Below are 23,483 nucleotides of genomic sequence, written 5' to 3'. Positions count from 1 at the left end.
GGAACCGGATTTCTGGAGTGCTTGTCTATTCTGAACTTATATATATATATATATATATATATATATATATATACACATACACACTTTATAGCCCTTTCCACTGAAATACCTTAAACATTAAATAATCATTTTTAATCAATTTTAATATTTTATAAGTTTTAGTTTATCTTTTCTTTGAGTATTTAACATTCCAATGTTCTTCACATAGAAACATAGATATTGACGGCAGATAAGAGCCCTAGGCCCAGTAAGTCTGCCCAATATTACCTAAAAGTATAGACTTATCTAGTTTGTAGGATAGCCTAATGCTTGTCCCAGGCATTTTTAAAGTCCCCCACAGTGTTTGTCATTATTACCCCTTGAGGAAGTTTATTCCATAAATCAATCACTCTTTCTGTAAAGAAGTGCTTCCTCAAATTACTCCTGAATCTACTACCCTTCAGCTTGAGGTCATGACCCCTTGTTCTTGAATTTTCCTTTTTATGTAAAATACCCAGTCTCAGTTTTACTAAACAATTTAAGGTACTATCATATCACCTCTTTCCCTTCTTTCTTCTATAGAAGAAAATGTTCTTAATATTTTTTAATATATATATTTTTTATATATATATATATATATATATATATATATATATATATATATATATATATATATATATATATATATATATATATATTTATATTTATATATCATACATGTACAGTATATATTCATATAAATGTATAGGTATATATATATATATATATATATTTTTTTTTTTTTTTTTTTTTTTTTTTTTTTTTGGAGAATCCAAGTAATTCCACACTGCATCTCCAGGGTACTTACACTAATTAGAGCTTTAACTCAGCTCTTAGTGTGATTGCAAGAAGGTTTTAGGCCCTTGTCTTCCCAGGCAAGACAGGAACCATTTTTTGTTTAAAATAGTAAAATACAGCTTTTTTAAAAGTATACAGGACTAAATATAGACACTGTAACAAATAAACAAATGCACAGAAATATTGCTAAAAACTGTAAACAGCATATAGTGGCACAGTGCTGTTGGGAGGCTATTATGGCAATCAGAATACATACCTGTAAATCCTTAGCAGCAATAACAGTGAAGACAGTCTGTGATGGTCCTTAAAAACAGTAAATCCTTCACTGATATGTGAAAAAAATTGGAATGTAAACTAGTCATAACTATTTTGTAGTTTAGCGCAGTTGATCTAACGTGGTGTCAGGTTAGCGCACAAGTGATGTCTTAGTTTTGTTTATTTTAAAAGCACGCCCCATAGAAGTCTGTGGGAAGAAGAAGTTAGCACAATCTCAATATCTGAAGTCCTGAAGTTAGCATTCAAAGGTTTACACTCACAAGCTAACTTTTTTCTTTCAACTTGTATTATGCACACTAACCAGCCCGCGGTAATCTTTTACACTGAGCACAGTTAGTGCGTGAGTGAAAAAATTATTTAGCCCACCTCTTGTAATCTGGCCCAATATATTTTAATCCTACAGAGATTTATACAAATTTAGAAACTAGTGTGTTGAAATTTATTTGAGAGATAAATCTCAATAGCAGAACTCAGTGTTTATTAAAAGGACACTAAACCCAATTTTTTTCTTTCATGATTCAGATAGAACATGCAATTTTAAGCAACTTTCTAATTTACTCCTATAGTCAATGTTTCTTCATTCTCTTGCTATCTTTATTTAAAAAGCAGGAATGTGATGCATAGGAGCTGGCCCATTTTTGGTTGAGAACCTGGGTTATGCTTGCATGAAAGAAAAAAATTGGGTTCAGTGTCCCTTTAATATATTTTGAACATGATAAAACCCATGGAATCGAAGCTGCAGGTCATGAGTGTTTCTGCTGGAAATGCCACTGTTATCATATACCACATCTACCCCATTCTGTCTACAATGCTTAAATGTATTGAAAGGAATTGATCTAACCTATTAATAGAAACATAGAAACACAATTTAAAGTGATAGTCAAGTCAAAACTAAACTTTCATGATTCAGATAGGGCATGCAATTTTAAACAGCTTTCCAATTTAGTTTTATCATCAAATTTGCTTTGTTCTCTTGGCCTGGAGCCGATAGTTAACCTGTATGCTAGCTCCTAGCTAGCAGATTAAAATCACACTGGACAAGTCTGACTGGGGTGATTGACAGCCCATGCTTGCTCATGATTGGCCTCGTATATGCAGTATAACGCTGTTCAATGTGGCCCGCTGGCCCTGATGACAGGCGGCCGGGTTAATTGAAGCGAACGGTTTCCATCAGGTTGTTGTTACATGGAGCCCACAGTCTTTAATTCGCTCAAAGGGGATCTTTATTAGTGATTTTCATTTTAAACACACATTTTCTATACATTTTTGCAGTCTTTTAAATTAAGACACAAAGGGGAAAAAAAACAATCTTCAGCACTATTCACTGCCAGATGAGAATGTTACTGAATGATACTGCAAAGTGTCAACAGAAAATTGCTTTGCAAAGGATGCAATTGCATCTCTTCTGGTCCTTATATACAGAAATAATGTGAGACTGTGAGATCTATCCTGAAACAAGATTAGAGTGTATTTTTAAACACATAAATGTGTGTGTATAACCATGGAAACCTTTCACCTACAGAAAGGCAAACTGTAACCAAGCAATATTGTCTTCATATCTTTTTGTTAGTGATCTTTGGATCACCTTTATTATTTGCTCTCAGAGTTTGATCTCACATTCAATTTAATTGCCCGTAAACATCTTTGATTGCACAAAAAATAAATAATAATAATGATGATAAAAATATAAAATATACGTAAATAAAACAGGGCATATGCCACAAACAATATAATCAAACTACAAAACATCAGAACATTTTTCAGTAAGTCTTTGTGGTCTAATGACAGCTCTGCTACAAGATGTATGTTAGCATGTAATGCTTCTGACAATTATGTGTACCATTTAACTGATTGGAAACATTCCCATCTTCGTTTTTATCCTTAATTGATGGATAAAATTGAGGTAAATGAATTTGGTCTAACAATCCTCTTAGAGATTATTTAAACTAAGTGAAAAAAATTGTGGTAGATTAAATAAATTTAATTTATTTTCCTGTGTAATTTTTCAGTACATTTTCTAATCTGATATACATTTTACTTTCTGTTACAACCCATATTAGTAAGTCATCAACATTATTATCGAAAAATTCCAGATGATCAATTAATTGTTATAGGTTAAACTAAATATATCTTGGGTTGAAAAGCTAATAAGCTTGTTAAGTCATTAATTAGAAAATATATTTTTTATTCTGTTTTACAGAAATCACTACTACTAAATTTAAATATGCTATTCAGAAAAGACATTCTAGCCAAAATTGGAATCACACATTTATGCATTTCAGTTTTGAATAGAAGCATTTTTGTGATATACATATATTAGCAGAAATAGTTCTATAGGTGTTATTATTATTTATTATTATCAAGTATTTGTAGCGCGCCAAGAAATTCCGGAGTGCTAAAAGTTTCAAAAGTGTATTTAAGTAAGCACCGTACACCAGCAATTTAAACACTGCACTTGCTCAGAGAGCCTAAGTTTTTTGTAACATCTGCTAAAGACTCAATTTGTTAATGTCTGACATGATACAAGCCCCACTGGCACTCTGAGCAGCTGCAGTATTTAAAATGCTGATGCACTGAGAATATCTAGCTATGTTTCACATGCAAGTGCAGTGAAAATGCTAAAACTAAAACATTGATAACGTTTACTAGAATAATTTTTGCCAATATATGTATAATGCAAATATGTTTCTATTCAAATGTGTAATTTATCTATGTGCATTCATATTTTGACTGTAATCTCGCTTTAAGGGAGGATATGTTTCAATAACCACTCATAATTTGACACCAGCTACTCTGTAGTTAGGTTTGACACATGGACGAAGTCTAGTTTAGAAAATGAATGAAATCTTGAATGGTTGGTATCGTATCTTCCACAACAAGTTTCTAATCTCCATGAATCACAAAGATTATATTATAAAATCAATTTATGAAATAAGATAATTGAGATTCTCTGCAGAAAATGCCTGGAGAGTATATATCCAAGTCACTATACAAAGCATTTTAAAGATATTCAACCTAAATGCATTTAGGTATTTTAATTCTATCAATTTTTTTTAAAATAAAAAATGAGCTTGACCCATATTTGGAGTGTATAAATTGACTAACATATAACAATCATCAGCAAATTCACAAGTGTTTTATTTCTACAAATATAAATTTGACTGCAAAGCATTAACATTAGTGTTTGCAAAAACATTCTCACACCTAAAATGATGCCTAGTCAATATAGCCACTCTTGTTTCTTTTTAGTTATATCATACTAATAATAATTAGTTATGAATCTAAATAGAAGAAAATAATGCGCTAGATTACAAGTGGAGTGCTAATTTATTACACGCCCGTAAATGAGCTTGCGGTAGCAATAAGCGCTCCGAGAATTAACCTGATTGCTTGTTAATTTTCTAAATTTTCCTCAATTGCCCTCAAATTTCAGTGTAGTGATTGTATTAATAAAATAAAAAATGTAGCATTATTTTTTCCCCCACAAAGTTTTAAGGGCTTAAAGTTGGCTGGTGACCGGGTGTAGGGTGTTGCCTTTACATAGCGGTCTATGGGGACTGTGTGTTCTCTGTAAACACATATGTACAGTACTGTATATACTTATATACATACAGTATCCCACACAAGTGAGTACACCCCTCACATTTTTGTAAATATTTTATTATATCTTTTCATGTCACAACACTGAAGAATTGAAGAAATTACACTTTGCAACAATGTAAAAATGTGAGTGTACAGCCTGTATAACAGTGTAAATTTGCTGTCCCCTCAACACACAGCCATTAATGTCTAAACCGTTGGCAACAAAAGTGAGTACACCGCTAAGTGGAAATGTCCAAATTGGGTCTAAAGTGTCAATATTTTGTGTGGCCACCATTATTTTCCAGCACCACCTTAACCCTCTTGGGCATAGAGTTCACCAGAACATCACATATTGCAACTGGAGTCCTCTTCCACTTTTCCATAACAACATCATGGAGCTGGTGGATGTTAGAGACTTTGCTCTCCCCCACCTTCTGTTTGAGGACGCCCCACAGATGCTCAAAAGGGTTTAGGTCTGGAGACATGTTTGGCCAGTCCAGGCAGTGGTTGTCTTGGAGGTGTGTTTGGGGTAGTTATCATGTTGGAATACCGCCCTGCGGCCCAGTCTCTGAAGGGAGGGGATCATGCTCTGCTTCAGTATGTCATGGTACATGTTGACATTCATGGTTCCCTCAATGAACTGTAGCTCCCCAGTGTTGGCAGCACTCATGCAGGCCCTGACCATGAAACTCCCACCACCATGCTTGACTGAAGGCAAGACACACTTGTCTTTGTACTGCTCACCTGGTTTCCGCCACACACGCTTGACACCATCTGAACCAAATAAGTTTATCTTAGTCTCATCAGACCACAGAACATGGTTCCAGTAATCCATGTCCTTAGTCTGCTTGTCTTCAGCAAACTGTTTGCGGGCTTTCTTGTGCATCATCTTTAGAAGAGGCTTCGTTCTGGACGACAGCCATGCAGACCAATTTGATGCAGTGTGTGGCATATGGTCTGAGCACTGACAGGCTGACCCCCCACCCCTTCAACCTCTGCAGCAATGCTAGCAGCACTCATACGTATATTCCAAAAACAACCATGTTACGCATATTAACACATAAGTATATATGTATATATTCATATACTGTACATATATATTTAAATTTGATGCTTAATGCTGCGCGACTTACCCGCTTAGCTGTGTTCGCATTGAGCTGAACTTTAAATACCGGCACACATTTGCGTGTGCTAGTATTACAAGTGAAGCGCAAATATCGAGTTAGCTTTGGCACAATTTTGTGCTCCACTCGTAATCTGGTCAAATAAAAGATAGATTAAAAGTGGAGTGGTATTTTGCGTTTCTGTTAGAGCGTTAATTGCCCTAGAATTAAGATTTTTGCACTCGTCAGGTTGTGCTCGTATTACAGGATGAAAACAAACTATTTTCGCTCTAGCAGTAATCCGACGAGAGCAAAAATCAGAACTTAGAATATCGCGTCTACGTTCATGTATTCCCCCATATAAGTCAATGGAGACAAAAAAAATGGAAAAAAACTTATACCCACTCTTGCGCAAACCCGATCGCAAACCCACATTTGCACTAACCCAATTGCATATTTTCATATGCGCAAGTCCGATTGCATATTCCAATATGCGCAAGCCTGATTACATATTCTAATATGCGCAAACCCAATATTAATATTGCATAAATATATGTTTTCATGTTTTCATTTTCTTTACTGCAATGGGCTACAATGCACTTCTATATGGGTCTATATGTGTGTATATATATATATATATATATATATATATATATATACATAAATACATATCTACAATTATATAGACAGATATACATATGCATCTGTAGACATATCTTTGTATGTATCCCTATGTTAAAGCCCTTTTCCTGCTTTTTTTTCTAAAACCTGAGATCTCATATCTTTGAGCCCTTATAACTTTTGTGTGCAATTTAAAATATATATACAGTATATATATATATATTAGATGGTATTATTATGATTGTAACTGTACTTCATAATGTATTTTTGATGTGTTTTGTGACACTTTTTTTTCTGTGAAACAGTTAACCAAAGCTCTGTGGACACGGTATTCATTCTAGCGTGAATCCCAATTGAGCTCATGCAATCGCGATTACTTTCTAATCCTTATACGAGTACAATTTAACCAACGTGCTAACGATTGCGAAAACCCGATATCACTTGCACGAAAACGTTTGTGCCTCACTTGTAATCTGGCCATATGTGTTTTTCTGAGAATTACTCAAATCTTGCAGGTTAAGAAATGCTCTATTATTTTTTTTCTCAATTACAATTAGCATCATTAATCATTAATAATATAAGGGGAAAAAAACATAATACCATTTATGGGCAAGAAAAATAAATTAAATCTCATATTCGCTTTAACCAATTAACCTAATGCGATATTCATCATGAAAGTAGAAAAGACACCTTTGATATTTTACATTGGGAAAGGGTACAATCCTAAAGGATTATAAAACTTAAACAAGAAAAAACTATTAGGAAAAGCAAGTGAGCATAGTTATAAAATCTGAAATTTTGTATACAATGCTAATAATATATATTAACTGAAAAAAAAAAATATATATATATATATATATATATATATATATATATATATATATATATATATATATATATATATATATATATATATATAAAAAACGTGTTGCTGCATTGTTATAGACTAAAGTCAGAATGTATTGTCCAACAGTATTATTTCCATTATATTTTTTTAATATGTTTTAGGATGTTACTGATATTTAGGTCTAGGCTTTAGTTTTTCTCCATAGTTTTTATGATATTAGTATCTTCTCTTATATCTTCTTTGAATGTTATAGTGATGACATGAGTTTTCACATCAATGTGTTTTTTCAGTCAAAGGGAGAGATTTACCAAGCAGTGGATGCTGCTATCTCCCTGCATAGTTTACGGCTCGCCCAAAACTGTAGTTAAGAAGCAATGGTCGTAACTTGTCCGCCACCTTTTATCTGATCAGGATGATTGACACCCCCTTCTTGTGAAATGCTTGTGTAATGTTAAATGCAGACAGCGTATGCTGTTCTTCATTTAGCGATGCAGGGTGGACATGATTTGCTATAGCAAATCATGTTCGACAGGAGTTAGATAAATAGACCCCATATAAAGTTTCTGCAAAATGCCAATACAATAGATTATCATTAAAAAAAAACTATCTTTTTGCCTGTCCCTCTTTAAATTAAAACTATAAAGCTAAACATCACCTCCCTAGTATTATATGTCACTTAAATGTATATATATTTTAGAATAGTTTTTCATTGGCTATTTATAATTTATTTAATTGAAAGTCTCAAACTAATCCACATAAAGATGAAGGTCAACACAAAATGTGTATTAACACCCTTAAAGGGACACTCAAGTCAAAATTAAACTTTCATGAGTTACATAGAGCATGTCATTTTAAACAAATCTCCAATTTACTTCCATTAATAAAATGTGCAGTCTTTTTATATTTTTGTACTTTTTGAGTCACCAGCTCCTACTGAGCATGTGCAAGAATTCACAGAATATACATATATTCTGAGCATGGGGCTAAACAAGCTTAATATGGCGACGCTAAATAGGGAGGAATTTCACGCAATGCTACATACCCTCTTCGCTGGTCTTAAACGACAGATGCAGCATAGCTTTGATGACCTGACTTCATTGATAAAAGGGAGAGAAATTGAGGACCCACCATTAAACTCTATCGCCTTGGAGCCTCCTATTCCAATTAATGACCAGAAGCATGCCACTGAAGCCCTACACTGTACACTCTAATAATGGAAGCCATGATAAAAGGAAAAATGAATATAGCGACAATTACCCTGGAGACCTGTATATCTGCAACAGTGCACTGTCAAGCTATTCAATCGTCCAACCACAGTAGCTTGCATACTATCAAGCTACCCGTGAACAGGGAACAACTAGCCTGACCTGCACTAGCTTGCTATTTCCCGACTGTGGAGGGGGATCTGCTCTCAGCTATAACCTGAAGGGATGCGGCTGACCCACTGGGGGGTAGTCTGAGCAACCCTCACCATATGCCTTCTCACGTTCTACATAGTAGTCCGTGTCTACAGATTTCTGGAGTGACACACCCTACGGCAGAAGATTCAGTCAGACCTACCATCATGTTGGCGGTCCCTGGCCCCCACATACCTAGAGCACAGCTAGCAGTGCCGCTGACGAAGCCTGCAGCACCATACCCAAAAGCGAGAGTCTCAACCCGGTCAGCTAGAGTCTTGAAGTGCACAGCCGAATACTTTCACAAGATGGGATACTACCTTCTTCCAGCTCCGTATACAACACATATCTTTTATGGTATAACGGCACCTGTCTTACAGACAAAAACTAACAAATGCAGTGTGGGCAAGCAGGAGATTCCCCTAAGACCACGTGTAGGATGTTTCACCATTTCTTTCCTTCTCAAGGGTATCGTTTACAAGATTATGAATGGTTGTTATTCACTATATTAGACAGTTGTTTATGTAGTTAAGAGATTACCTCTCTTTAGTTTACAATTTGTATTTATCTCCTCATTTGTGTTAATGGGTTTATGTATTCCACTATATTTTATGTCTTAAGCTCACTCCTCATAATACCTGGGCCCGCAGGGCAGAAGGTAAAGTTAGCAGAAATGGACCACTTAAGTTACATAAGCTTTGATATATGAGCAGGTCCATAGCATAATTTTTTGTAAATAATTGGATACACTCAAATGCACATGATCCTGCAGACCTGTAGTATTGACCCCATTTTATATGTGATTTGGAGAGGCAGTACCTATGCTATAGCAGTAGCCCAACACTGCATTCATATCATCTAATTCTTCTAGGAGGTTGTGCATGCTAACAATAATTCTTAACCCTCACATTCATCTACTCACAACTCCCCTGCCCAACTGACCGCTTTCAATACAGCTATTGCTCTCATGTTTAGCATGGGCAGTACTTCTCCCAGATATTACATTTTGTTCACATATACCATAGTGATCAGTCCCCAGCAAGTGTAATATAACTTGTTATCTATACACTAATAGAGGGGTTTTTGAATATGCATAAATATATTTTCTATTTTGCAATGTAATGACATAGAAAAGCATGTACAGCTACCAACCCTATGTTTCATGTTATTGTTTAGAAGAAACCCTGTTACACGCCCTAGTGTTTCCGTGCTACCAATATGACTGGATATATATTACATTTTATATGTTGTATCTGTTTAGAAAGGGAAAAAAAAAGAAGAAAAAAAAAGAAATGAAGAAGGAAAAGGGAGGAGAAAAATAATATTTTTGGAGAGGCAATACCTATGCTATAGCAGTAGTACAACACTACTTTCATATCATCTAACTCTTCTTGGAGTCTGTGTACGCTAACTTTTAGTCTTAACCCTCATATCCATCTACTCACAACTCCCCTGTCCAACTTGCCGCTTTCAATACAGCTATTACCCTCATATATAGCATGGGCAGTATCTCACCCAGATGTTGGATTTTGTTCACATATATCATAGTGATCTGTCCCCAGCAAGTGTATCATAACATATTATATATATATACTAATAGATATACTCTTGGCAGCTCACCCAACCTAAGTGTCATATAAATGCTCTATATGAGAAGAACCACCTTCACTTTATTATGGCTTCCTGGGTTTTTGTTTTTTTTTATACCTCATTGCATATACCTATACCATATCATCTAATTGATATACTAAATAGTATGTCATAAGACCCATTTGAACTAATCCCTAATCCCAAGTGCTCTGTTCCTCTAGTCTCACTCTCTAGCATATACTATCTCCATTTCAAAGTTAATCAGAGTTGTGCACTATCATTACAATATGTCAGCTACCAAATGTCTCCCTATGTACACTAAGGCCCAAGAGTGGCCATGACAATTGCTAACCTCCCTTGTCTTTTCACCATTATGCTAGTTAGGTCTAAGAGTGATCTTCTGAGCAATTGGGGGATCATTCGCCTAATGAAAGTAAAAATTAGGTTGCATTTTTATATGTTCATTTCCATCCCAGAGCATCATTTTACAACTTATGGGGTGCCCCCTTCTTGCTCACAATATTTTTGGGTTTAAGAATATACACAAATATCTTTTCTATTTTACAATATAATGACATAGAAAAGCATGTACAGATACAAACCCTCGCCTAGATTTAGAGTTTTGCGGCTAAAGGGGTGCGTTAGCTACGCGTGTTTTTTTTCTCCCGCACCTTTTAAACAACGCTGGTATTTAGAGTTCTCTGAAGGGCTGCGTTAGGCTCCAAAAAGGGAGCTGATCGGAACAGCCAATAGAATGCGAGCTCAATCTGATTAGCTGATTGGATCAGCCAATCGGATTGAACTTGAATCTGATTGGCTGATTCAATCAGCCAATCAGATTTTTCCTACCTTAATTCCGATTGGCTGATAGAATCCTATCAGCCAATCGGAATTTGAGGGACGCCATCTTGGATGACATCATTTAAAGGAACCTTCATTCGGACTTAGGACATCGTTAGAAGAGGATGGATCCGCGTCGGCTGCTTTAAGATGGTCCCGCTCCGCGCCGGATGGAAGAAGATAGAAGATTCCGCTTGGATGAAGATGTTTGCCGGTCTGGATCTCCTCTTCTTGCTGGATAGGATGAAGACTTCAGAGCCTCTTCTGGACCTCTTCTTGCCGGATAGGATGAAGACTTCGGACCCTCTTCTGGACGGATCGGTGATACCCGGCGTGGTGAAGATAAGGTAGGAAGATCTTCAGGGACTTAGTGTTAGGTTTTTTAAGGGGGGTTTGGGTTAGATTAGGGGTATGTGGGTGGTGGGTTGTAATGTTGGGGGGGGGTATTGTATGTTTATTTAAATGCTAAAGAGCTGTTTTCTTTTGGGCATGCCCCCCAAAAGGCCCTTTTAAGGGCTGGTAAGGTAAAAGAGCTGTTAAATTTTAATTTTAGAATAGGGTAGGGCATTTTTTTATTTTGGGGGGCTTTGTTATTTTTTTAGGGGGCTTAGAGTAGGTGTAATTAGTTTAAAATTCTTGTAATCTTTTTTATTTTTTGTAATTTAGTGTGTTTTTTTGTAATTTAGTGTTTGTTTGTTTTTTGTAATTTAGTTTAGTTGATTTAATTGTAGATAATTGTAGGTAGTTTATTTAATTAATTTATTGATAGTGTAGTGTTAGATTTAATTGTAACTTAGGTTAGGATTTATTTTACAGGTAATTTTGTAATTATTTTAACTAGTTAGCTATTAAATAGTTATTAACTATTTAATAGCTATTGTACCTAATTAAAATAAATACAAAGTTAATTGTAAAATAAATATTAATCCTAAAATAGCTACAATATAATTATTAGTTATATTGTAGCTATATTAGGGTTTATTTTACAGGTAAGTATTTAGCTTTAAATAGGAATACTTTAGTTAATAAGATTTATTTTATATTGTTAGATTAAAATTATATTTAATTTAGGGGGGTGTTAGGGTTAGGGTTAGATTTAGCTTTAGGGGTTAATACATTTATTAGAGTATCGGTGAGGTCCGGTCGGCAGATTAGGGGTTAATACTTGAAGTTAGGTGTCGGCGATGTTAGGGAGGGCAGATAAAGGGTTACTAAAATTTATTATAGGGTTTTTGAGGCGGGAGTGAGGCAGTTTAGGGGTTAATACATTTATTATAGTTTCGGAGAGGTCCGGTCGGCAGATTAGGGGTTAATATTTGTAGGTAGGTAGCGGCGACGTTGGGGGGGCAGATTAGGGGTTAATAAATATTATGTAGGGGTCGGCGATGTTAGGGGCAGCAGATTAGGGGTACATAGGGATAATGTAGGTTGCGGCGGTGTGCGGTCGGCAGATTAGGGGTTAAAAAAAATTAATAGAGTGGCGGCGATGTGGGGGGGCCTCGGTTTAGGGGTGCATAGGTTGTTTATGGGTGTTAGTGTACTTTAGAGCACAGTAGTTAAGAGCTTTATGAACTGGCATTATCCCAGAAAGCTCTTAACTCCTGGCTTTTTTCTGCGGCTGGAGTTTTGTCGTTAGATTTCTAACACTCACTTCAGCCAAGACTCTAAATACCAGTGTTAGAAAGATCCCATTGAAAAGATAGGATACACAATTGACGTAAGGGGATCTGCGGTATGGAAAAGTCGTGGCTGGAAAGTGAGCGTTAGACCCTTACCTACAAGACTCTAAATACCAGCGGTAGGACAAAACCAGCATTAGGACCCCCTAACGCTGGTTTTGACGGCTAACACAGAACTCTAAATCTAGGCGCCTATGTTTTATTTTATTATATAGAAGAAACCTTGTTATGACAATGTTACACGATCTATTGTTGTCATGCTATCAATATGACTGGATATATATTACATTGTATATCATAGTTAAAAAAAAATATATATATATAGTTGCAAGAAAAAGTATGTGAACCCTTTGGAATGATATGGATTTCTGCACAAATTGGTCATAAAATTTGATCTGATCATCATCTAAGTCACAACAATAGACAATTACAGTCTGCTTAAACTAATAACACACAAAGAATGAAATGCTGCCATGTTTTTATTGAAACCACCATGTAAACATTCACAGTGCAGGTGGAAAAAGTATGTGAACCCTTGGATTTAATAACTCGTTGAAGCTCCTTTGGCAGCAATAACTTCAACCAAACGTTTCCTGTAGTTGCAGATCAGACGTGCACAACGGTCAGGAGTAATTCTTGACCATTCCTCTTTACAGAACTGTTTCAGTTCAGCAATATTCTTGGGATGTCTGGCGTGAATCGCTTTCTTGAGGTCATGCCACAGCATCTCAATCGGGTTGAGGTCAGGACTCTGACTGGGCCACTTCAGAAGGCGTATTTTCTTCTGTTTAAGCCATTCTGTTGTTGATTTACTTCTATGCTTTGGGTCATTGTCTGTGATATTCACAATCACTTTTAATGGTGAATAAAGTATATATGACAAAAATAAAGGTTTTGTTGCTCTTTTCTTATAATAAGCAAGAAGAAATCACTTATTCAACTTGTTATATAAGGTGAGACTTTAGTTTAGTAATTGATTTAGTATATATGTAACTATATTTTGCAATAACACATAAGAAAATGTGGATAGGCACTGAGATAAGAATGATATACCAAGGTAAGCCACAGAGAAAGTGAGAGTAATAAATGGGTTAAATCACTCATATGGTAGTTCAATAATATCCAAGGATAAGTTGTTGGTTTTATGTTTAAGCAAGGTTTTCACGCACTCACACAGGCAATCAATAAAATATATACAGTCCAGACACACTCTCATTTATCCCAAATACGTTACTGAAGTACTTTTCCAGATGACAAGTTAATATACACAGAAGCAAACGTATGGAGGATTGTTGCAAAATTATTGAGGTAAGTATTTGTGCGTGGAGAGCGGTACTTAGCTTGTAACCAGGGGGGTTGAGGCAGCGTGGGTATGGGAGAGCTTTAAGGAGCTGACAAGCAGGCAGTTTGAGCTCCGGTGACCGCTCAGTGTGAGCGCGACTTCTGCGTCTGTAGCAAGAAGTTCCGGCAGGCGTAGTAATCCGGAAGGCAAGATCCGGGAGAGAGTTAAGGTAGCAACAGAATATGCAGCGCATATAATAGGATACAAACTTAGGGACCTGAAAGACCTAGAAAAGTCTAATAGCAAAGTTGATTCACAGGAGATAAAGTGAACTGTGAAGAAACAACTTCAATTTCAGGCCCAGAATGAGGCTAGAGTGATTCCTTAAATAGGAAGGAAGTGCTTGTGATGTGTAGATTTAAAGGTATATCACATGTCTCCCCCCTCAGGGAATCACCCCTGGGGATTCTAGATGCGGTTTGAGGGGGTATTTCCTATGGAAAGCACTGACCAACTGGGGCGAATGAACTGCAGAATGAATGAGCCAGGAGTTATCTTCTGGGCCATAACCTTTCCATTTAATGAGAAACTCCAATTTATGTCTGTTTATCCTAGAGTCAAGTATGGATTCTACCTCGAATTCCTCTTGATTATCCACCATAACAGGAGGTGGGGGAGAGTCAGAAGTGCGAACTTTGACAGGATATGGTTTCAACAAAGAGATATGAAAAGATGGATGAATCTTATAGTCTATAGGCAATTTAAGTTTTACCACATTGGAATTGATCACTTGTTCGATTGGGAAAAGACCCAAAAACTGATTGGCAAGTTTTTTGCTTGGAACATGAAGTTTGAGATTCCTAGTTGAAAGGAGTACTAAGTCCCCAATCTTGTAATCAGGGCCTTGTCTATGAGTTAGATCATAATATCTTTTTTGATAGTTTTTGGCTTCCTTCAGATGTAACTTCAGGACATTAAGTCTTTCTTGGAGATTGGATGTAAATTCTGTTGATACAGGGGAATTTACTGCTTTACTAGAAAGAGATATAGTGTTAGGGTGAAAACCATATGTCGCATGAAAGGGGGAAGTTTTGATAGAGGCGCTTAATGAATTGTTATATGTGAATTCAGCCATGGGGAGATAGACTGACCAGTCATCTTGAAGATGTGATGTATAACAATGTAAGAATTGCTCTATGGTCTGATTGAGTCTCTCTGTTAGTCCATTTGTCTGGGGATGGAAAGCAGTGGTATAACGATGGTCAATTTTTAACAGTTTACATAGAGATCTCCAGAAAGAGGATGTAAACTGGGTTCCCCTCTCGGTAACTATGTTAGTCGGTAGTCCATGTAGTCTAACTACTTGGTCAAGAAAAACTTTAGCAGTTGTTATAGCTGTAGGTAATCCCTTGAGAGGGATGACATGAGCTAGTCTGGTTAAATGATCCACTATTACCATGATCGTATTATTTTGTTGTGAAGGAGGTAATTCAACAATGAAATCCATTGCTATGGTACTCCATGGTTTATCCGGGATAGGCAGAGGTGTGAGTAAACCAATTGGTCTTTTGTGAACTAATTTGTTTCGAGCACAATTCTCGCACCCGGATACATATTCATAGATGTATTTATTCATGCCAGGCCACCAGAAATTACGTCTGGTGAGGTCAATGGTTTTTTGGATTCCCGGATGTCCAGAAATGATATCATCATGGGTGTGTGAGAGGACTGATGATCTGATACTCTCCGGTACATATAATTGATTGTTATGATAGTATAGGCCGGATTGAGGGTCTTTAGAGAAATACTGGTGAGGTATTGTATCTTGTTTTAAGGCATTATGTACTTCTTGTTCTATAGGTGTTAGGACACCAATGAACTTTTCAGGTGAAATAGTATAATTATGTGGATCATGGGGTAAAGTTTCCGATATTCTAGATAAAGCATCAGCTTTCGTGTTTTGACTACCCGGTTTGTAGGTGATGATAAAGTTAAAACGATCTAAGAATAATGACCATCTTGCTTGTCTGGCTGTGAAAGTTTTGTTCTTCTTCAAATATTCAAGATTCTTATGGTCAGTAAATATAATGAAGGGGAGTTTTGATCCTTCTAAGAGGTGTCTCCATTGTTCTAGAGCACTCTTTATTGCCAGAAGTTCCTTATCACCCGCACTATAGTTACCTTCAGCACTAGTTAATGTTCTGGAGAAAAAAGCGATTGGGTGAATTTCACCATCATCACCTTGTTGTTGAGAAAGTACTGCTCCTATGCCTGTGTTAGAGGCATCCACTTCGAGTTGGAGTTGAGCTTCAAAATTGGGGAGCGAAAGTATTGGAGCAGTAGTGAATAGTTCTTTTAGAGTATCAAATGTTTCTTGTGCTTTGTCAGACCACTTGAATTTTTGATTAACACTGGTTAATTGGGTTAGTGGTCTAACTATTGAAGAAAATTTTTTAATAAACTTCCGGTAAAAATTGGCGAAACCAATGAAGCGTTGTAGTGATTTTACTGTGGTGGGAAAAGGCCAATCAATAATAGCAGATATCTTTTCAGGATCCATTTGTATTTTGTTAGGAGTGAGTATATAACCTAAGAATTTTATCTTAGAAACATGGAACACACATTTTTCTAATTTTGCGTACAATTTGTGTTCCTTAAGACGAGTAAGTACCCATCTTACGTGCTTTTCGTGTTCAGAGGGAGATTTGGAATATATTAAGATGTCATCTAAGTATATGATAACACAAATGTCCATGAGATCATGGAATATTTCATTAATAAAATGCTGAAAGGTTGCGGGAGCATTGCTCAGACCAAACGGCATCACATTGTATTGGAAAAGCCTGTAGCGGGTTCTAAAGGCGGTTTTCCATTCATGACCTTCTTTCATACGTATGAGGTTATAAGCCCCCTTAAGGTCAAGTTTGGAATAGATAGTTGCTTCATTCAATCATTCTAGTAATTCAGGTATAAGTGGTAGAGGGTATCTGTTTTTAATAGTTATTTCATTTAATGCTCTATAATCAATGATAGGTCTTATAGTACCATCTTTATTACATACTAGAAACATTCCAGCTGCTGCTGGAGATGTTGAATGTGATATAAAACCCTTTCGGAGGTTGTCATCGAGATAAGAGCGTAAATAAGTTAACTCTTCTTGTGATAATGGGTATATTTTACCGTGAGGTATTTGAGACCCTGGTATTATATCAATAGGGCAGTCAAACTCCCTATGAGGAGGGAGATTTTCTGCTTCTTTTAAGTCAAACACCTCTGCCAGATCCTGATAAATTTCTGGTAGTTCTTTTTCTATGGTAGAGATTAGCTGAAATGGATAACAGGTATTTAAACAGAATTGTGATTCCAAAGCTACCTGTGTGCTTGACCAGTCAATGCTGGGATTGTGTTTGTGTAGCCAAGAAAAACCTAAGATAAGAGTATGCATGTGGATAGTAATTAAGTCAAAGGACAGATATTCGGTATGACCTTTATCAGTAGTCACTAAAAGTGGTATCGTTTGATGTGTAATGGGACCATGTTGTATGTGTGTGCCATCAATGAGTTTAACAGATACTGGTTGTGCCTTGCAAACAATAGGGATTTTATTTAATTTAACAAAAGAAATATCAATATAATTTCCGGCTGCCCAGAATCGATCAACGCTTTAGATCGTACGTTTTTCCAATCCCACTGTAAAGAAAGATCAACAGTCAGTTGAGGGTTTTGAGTAAGGAGTAAAATATTATGCTTTGTATGCATCTTACCCTTTTTCTGCCTTAGAAGATTTGGGCAATTTGTGACGGAGTGTTCTTTTTGCCCACAGTATAAACAAAGGTTTTCAGATTTACGTCTGGCTTTTTCTTCGGGTGTAAGTGTTCCCCTTATAGCTACAATTTCCATTGGAGTTTGATGTACCCTTTTCCTGGATTGGAGTGTAAGGATATGAACGTTGCAGTGCTCCTTCATAAGAAGCCCTTTCAGCCTTCCTTTCGCGCAGTCTACGATCCAGAGTTGTACTCAATTTCATGAGACCGTTTAAAGATTCAGGCATCTCCAAGCGGGACAACTCATCTTTTAACGCTTCAGAAAGTCCCAATCTGAATTGGTTCTTTAAACTTATTTCATTCCACTTAGAATCATCAATCCACATTTGGAACTCAGTGATGTATTCTTCTACGTTCCTTTTTCCTTGTTTCAGAGATCTTAGTTTTGTTCCTGCGGTGATCTGGGTGGGAGAATCCTCATATAAGGATGTCATAGCCAGAAAAAATTCTTCCAAAGAATCAAGTATTGGATAGTTACTCTCAAAATATCTATTAGCCCATGAGCGGGGCTCCCCCTGGAGGAAAGAGATAGTGGTGCACACTTTGATTCTTTCAGAATGATAAGTCTTAGGCCTAAGTGAGAAAAGTAGATTACAAGCATTTTTGAAATCTCTATATTCACTTCGTTTACCAGTGAAGGTTTGTGGGTAATTAATATGTGGTTCAGGTGTTTCTAAACTTTTCACAGGTAAACATTCTTTTACTAAAGTTTTGAGTGCCTTGTTTTCAGTTTGTAACTCAGTTAAAGCCCTGGCTAAGTATTCCAATTTTTGATTGATATTAGTGATTTCATTCTTTATTTCACTGGGATCCATTTTATTTATTAGAGGTTATGTCCTTATAGTCTGTGGGCCTGAAAATTCTGTGATATTCACAATCACTTTTAATGGTGAATACAAGTATATATGACAAAAATAAAGGTTTTGTTGCTCTTTTCTTATAATAAGCAAGAAGAAATCACTTATTCAACTTGTTATATAAGGTTAGACTTTAGTTTAGCAATTGATTTAGTATATATGTAACTATATTTTGCAATAACACATAAGAAAATGTGGATAGGCACTGAGATAAGAATGATATACCAAGGTAATCCACAGAGAAAGTGAGAGTAATAAATGGGTTAAATCACTCATATGGTAGTTCAATAATATCCAAGGATAAGTTGTTGGTTTTATGTTTAAGCAAGGTTTTCACGCACTCACACAAGCAATCAATAAAATATATACAGTCCAGACACACTCTCATTTATCCCAAATATGTTACTGAAGTACTTTTCCAGATGACAAGTTAATATACACAGAAGCAAACGTATGGAGGATTGTTGCAAAATTATTGAGGTAAGTATTTGTGCGTGGAGAGCGGTACTTAGCTTGTAACCAGGGGGGTTGAGGCAGCGTGGGTATGGGAGAGCTTTAAGGAGCTGACAAGCAGGCAGTTTGAGCTCCGATGACCTCTCAGTGTGAGCGCGACTTCGGCGTCTGTAGCAAGAAGTTCCGGCAGGCGTAGTAATCCGGAAGGCAGCAACAGAATATGCAGCGCATATAATAGGATACGAACTTAGGGACCTGAAAGACCTAGAAAAGTCTAATAGCAAAGTTGATTCACAGGAGATAAAGTGAACTGTGAAGAAACTACTTCAATTTCCAGGCCCAGAATAAGGCTAGAGTGATTCCTTAAATAGGAAGGAAGTGCTTGTGATGTGTAGATTTAAAGGTATATAACATTGTCCTGTTGCAACACCCATCTTCTGTTGAGCTTCAGCTGGTAGACAGATGGCCTTAAGTTCTCCTGCAAAATGTCTTGATAAACTTGGGAATTCATTTTTCCTTTGATGATAGCAATCCGTCCAGGCCCTGATGCAGCAAAGCAGCCCCAAACCATGATGCCCCCACCACCATACTTCACAGTTGGGATGAGGTTTTGATGTTGGTGTGCTGTGCCTCTTTTTCGCCACACATAGTGTTGTGTGTTTCTTCCAAACAACTCAACTTTGGTTTCATCTGTCCACAGAATATTTTGCCAGTACTGCTGTGGAACATCCAGGTGCTCTTGTGCAAACTGTAAACATGCAGCAATGTTTTGTTTGGACAGCAGTGGCTTCCTCTGTGGTATCCTCCAATGAAATCCATTCTTGTTTAGTGTTTTACGTATTGTAGATTCGCTAACATGGATGTTAGCATTTGCCAGTGACTTTTGTAAGTCTTTAGCTGACACTCTAGGATTCTTCTTCACCTCATTGAGCAGTCTGCGCTGTGCTCTTGCAGTCATCTTTACAGGACGGCCACTTCTAGGGAGAGTAGCAGCAGTGCTGAACTTTCACCATTTATAGACAATTTGTCTTACCGTGGACTGATGAACAGCAAGGCTTTTGGAGATACTTTTATAACCCTTTCCAGCTTTATGCAAGTCAACAATTCTTAATCGTAGGTCTTCTGAGAGCTCTTTTGTGCGAGACATCATTCACATCAGGCAATGCTTCTTGTGAAAAGCAAACCCAGAACTGGTGTGTGTTTTTTATAGGGCAGGGCAGCTGTAACCAACACCTCCAATCTCATCTCATTGATTGGACTCCATTTGGCTGACATCTCACTCCAATTAGCTCTTGGAGATGTCATTAGTCTCAGAGTTCACATACTTTTTCCACCTGCACTGTGAATGTTTACATGGTGTGTTCAATAAAAACATGGCAACATTTCATTCTTTGTGTGTTATTAGTTTAAGCAGACTGTGATTGTCTATTGTTGTGACTTAGATGATGATCAGATCACATTTTATGACCAATTTGTGCTGAAATCCATATCATTCCAAAGGGTTCACATACTTTTTCTTGCAACTGTATATATATATATATATATATATATATATATATATATATATATATATATATATGTGTGTGTGTGTGTATTTGTGATTGGGTGATGGCTGTCACATGATACAGGAGGAGTGGAAATAAACATAACTTTGAAATTTGTCAGAAAAAAATATACTACTCATTTGAAGTTCAGACTTAATGCCTTTGTCTTTGTCATGCATTTTCTAATTATGCAAATCTATTGTATTTACTGGTCCTTTAATACAGAAGTATTTATTGTAAGCCTATGAAATAAAGGAATTCCAATCCATCAGAAAACATATTTCAATCAACTTTTCACAGGATCTTTAGACTTTTCTAATAACACAGCCTTAACCCTGTGATAACATAAGAACCTCAGAAGGGTAGAACCCACAATTTTGAACTTAAATTACATTAAAATAGGGAAAAATAAATCATGAAAGTATATTACAAATTTATTACCATGCATACATAAACATTTTATATCACAATCGCCAATTGCTTATTTAATCATCTGAATGTTCATTTATGATTGCAGCAAAGAGTTTGGACAATTAAAAAAATGCAAATTACAGCATTACTCAAAATAATTAAAATATTTGTTAATTACACTTGCCTTCATTTGATACTATGCATGATTACAATAAATGCAATGATGCCATGATCACCTGCAGTGCCTGGATTTATTACGAACATTTGTTCTGCCAGTCAATAATTCTGCCTATATAATTGTAATTAATTTCAGCAAAGATTTAGTGGACAGTGGATACCATAGTGGTTACCTTGTGGTCTTTCATTAAAATAAGAGCAGACACCTTCAAAGAGAAAAATGCCGTAGGCTGCAATACACACGCCCTTTCAAGAAATATTAAGCCTTTAGGATAGTCCAGTTCTTAAGTATCCAAAAAGTGAAAGGTCCATGGCTTAAATTCAACCACTTAAAATGACCATCCACTTATTTATAGAAGTTTTGTCCAGCTTAAAGTATTTTGTTTTTCCTCAGTCTTTTTTTAATTTATAATCTCTCCAGGTTTCATTTTATGATTTTTTTTTGTAGGTTATGTTCTATTCTGAAAACACCAGTTTGTTTGTTTCTTTCTTTATTTTGATTTCATTACAGGCTGACTGGTAAAGGAGATCACATTTATTTTGAATTTATCGTCTGCTGACTTTTTCATTTAGCTATTTCAGTTTAGATTTTTCTCTTTCGCTAGCTATTTCAGTAACTGAGTATTTATTGCTAGAACATTTGCTATTTTTCTCACTACATATTTCATCATCCAAGGCTATAATTGTTTTGTTTATTTATAACATTATGTAAACAAAAAGTGTTGCAAATTGAGTTTTTATTTGACTTATTTTAGTTGAGTCTATATCATTGGCGAATGCTATAAAGAGACAGGAGCTAGGAAAATGAAATTTCACATGCATAAGATATAAGCACTTGATAAATCATGATTTGCAATTAGGGTTTTGTTCAGCTTAAACTTTGACAAAAAAATGGACAGTGAATAAATGAAATATAATAAATTAATAATTTTTGTGAAATAAAAACAAAGATGTACACTGTTTTTCCAGATCCTGATTCAGATACATATTCTATTATAAGTAAGTATTTATATTATCTGAGAAATAAGACATTAAATAATAATTTCCTCTGTATTTATACGCATAGTATTATTGCCTTGTCAAAGCACATTTTGAAAGGTTCATTAAACCTGTTCTCTAAGACAGTGCTAAATCATTAAAGGGACATTGTACACTAGATTTTTCTTTGTATACATGTTTTGTAGTTGATTTATTTTTATAGCCCATACAGAGTTTTTTTTTTTTATATGTATAGTTTTGCTTATTTTTAATTAACATTGTGCTGATTTTCAGATTCCTAGCAAAGCCCCAAAGTTTTAGAAGTAGACTTTTGTCTACCTATTTCAGCTTTCTCCAGTTTTTGTAAAGGGTCTTTTCATTTGCTGGGGAAAGGGGAGGGGGTGTGTGTGCTAGTTTTGCTTTACAGCCCATAAAAGGTTTTATACTGGATTTGTATATCAGTATCTGTGCATATCCTTATTTATAGTAGTGTCTATTACATTACAAATATATAAAAAATGCAAACAGTATAATGTGCGCTCATTTGAATCTATAAGAAGAATAAAGCAATTTATATAAAATTGCTAAATGGCATATAACTCAACATGAATGAACACAAAAAGTGGTCTTATGTGGAGATACAGTAGGTAATATTAACATGCATATAAAATGGGGTGGGAGTATATTTGACTCAAATATACAATTTTTTTTTTTTTTTGCAGAAAGTATACTCTAAGGCAAGATAGTTGCAGAATATCAAAGGCCATGGCCGCTAGCAGCAGGAGACTGCCGTGTTTAGTTAAAAATTATTGTTATCACTAAATACAATAAGAGGGTTAACATAATAATAATAATTGATCTCCATTTTGTGTAATTTAGTAGACTTTTTCTGGGATCCTCTACAAAGCTTTCAAATTTGGCTTGATTTCTCAGGACCTACGATACAGTAGGGGTGACTTGCACCAGTGGTTGTAGCAGAGGTAGATATTACAGATTCCAATTGATGCAAATGTTTGTCACTGAGGAATCTCTCAAGCAGAAATAAAAGAAGTTTTTCAATCATGCGTAAAGCTCAACTGCTCTGCTCAATTGATTGCCTCCCATCTTAACTGTCTCATGCTGTAGAATATTATAGAGATTTTTACATTCAAGTAAACTAACGCAGTTATAGATCTAAGAATTGCGAGGTAAAAAAAATCAGTAGTT

Source organism: Bombina bombina, chromosome 3, assembly GCF_027579735.1.
Source record: "Bombina bombina isolate aBomBom1 chromosome 3, aBomBom1.pri, whole genome shotgun sequence".
Classification (NCBI taxonomy): domain Eukaryota; kingdom Metazoa; phylum Chordata; class Amphibia; order Anura; family Bombinatoridae; genus Bombina; species Bombina bombina.
This window is presented reverse-complemented; position numbering follows the sequence as displayed.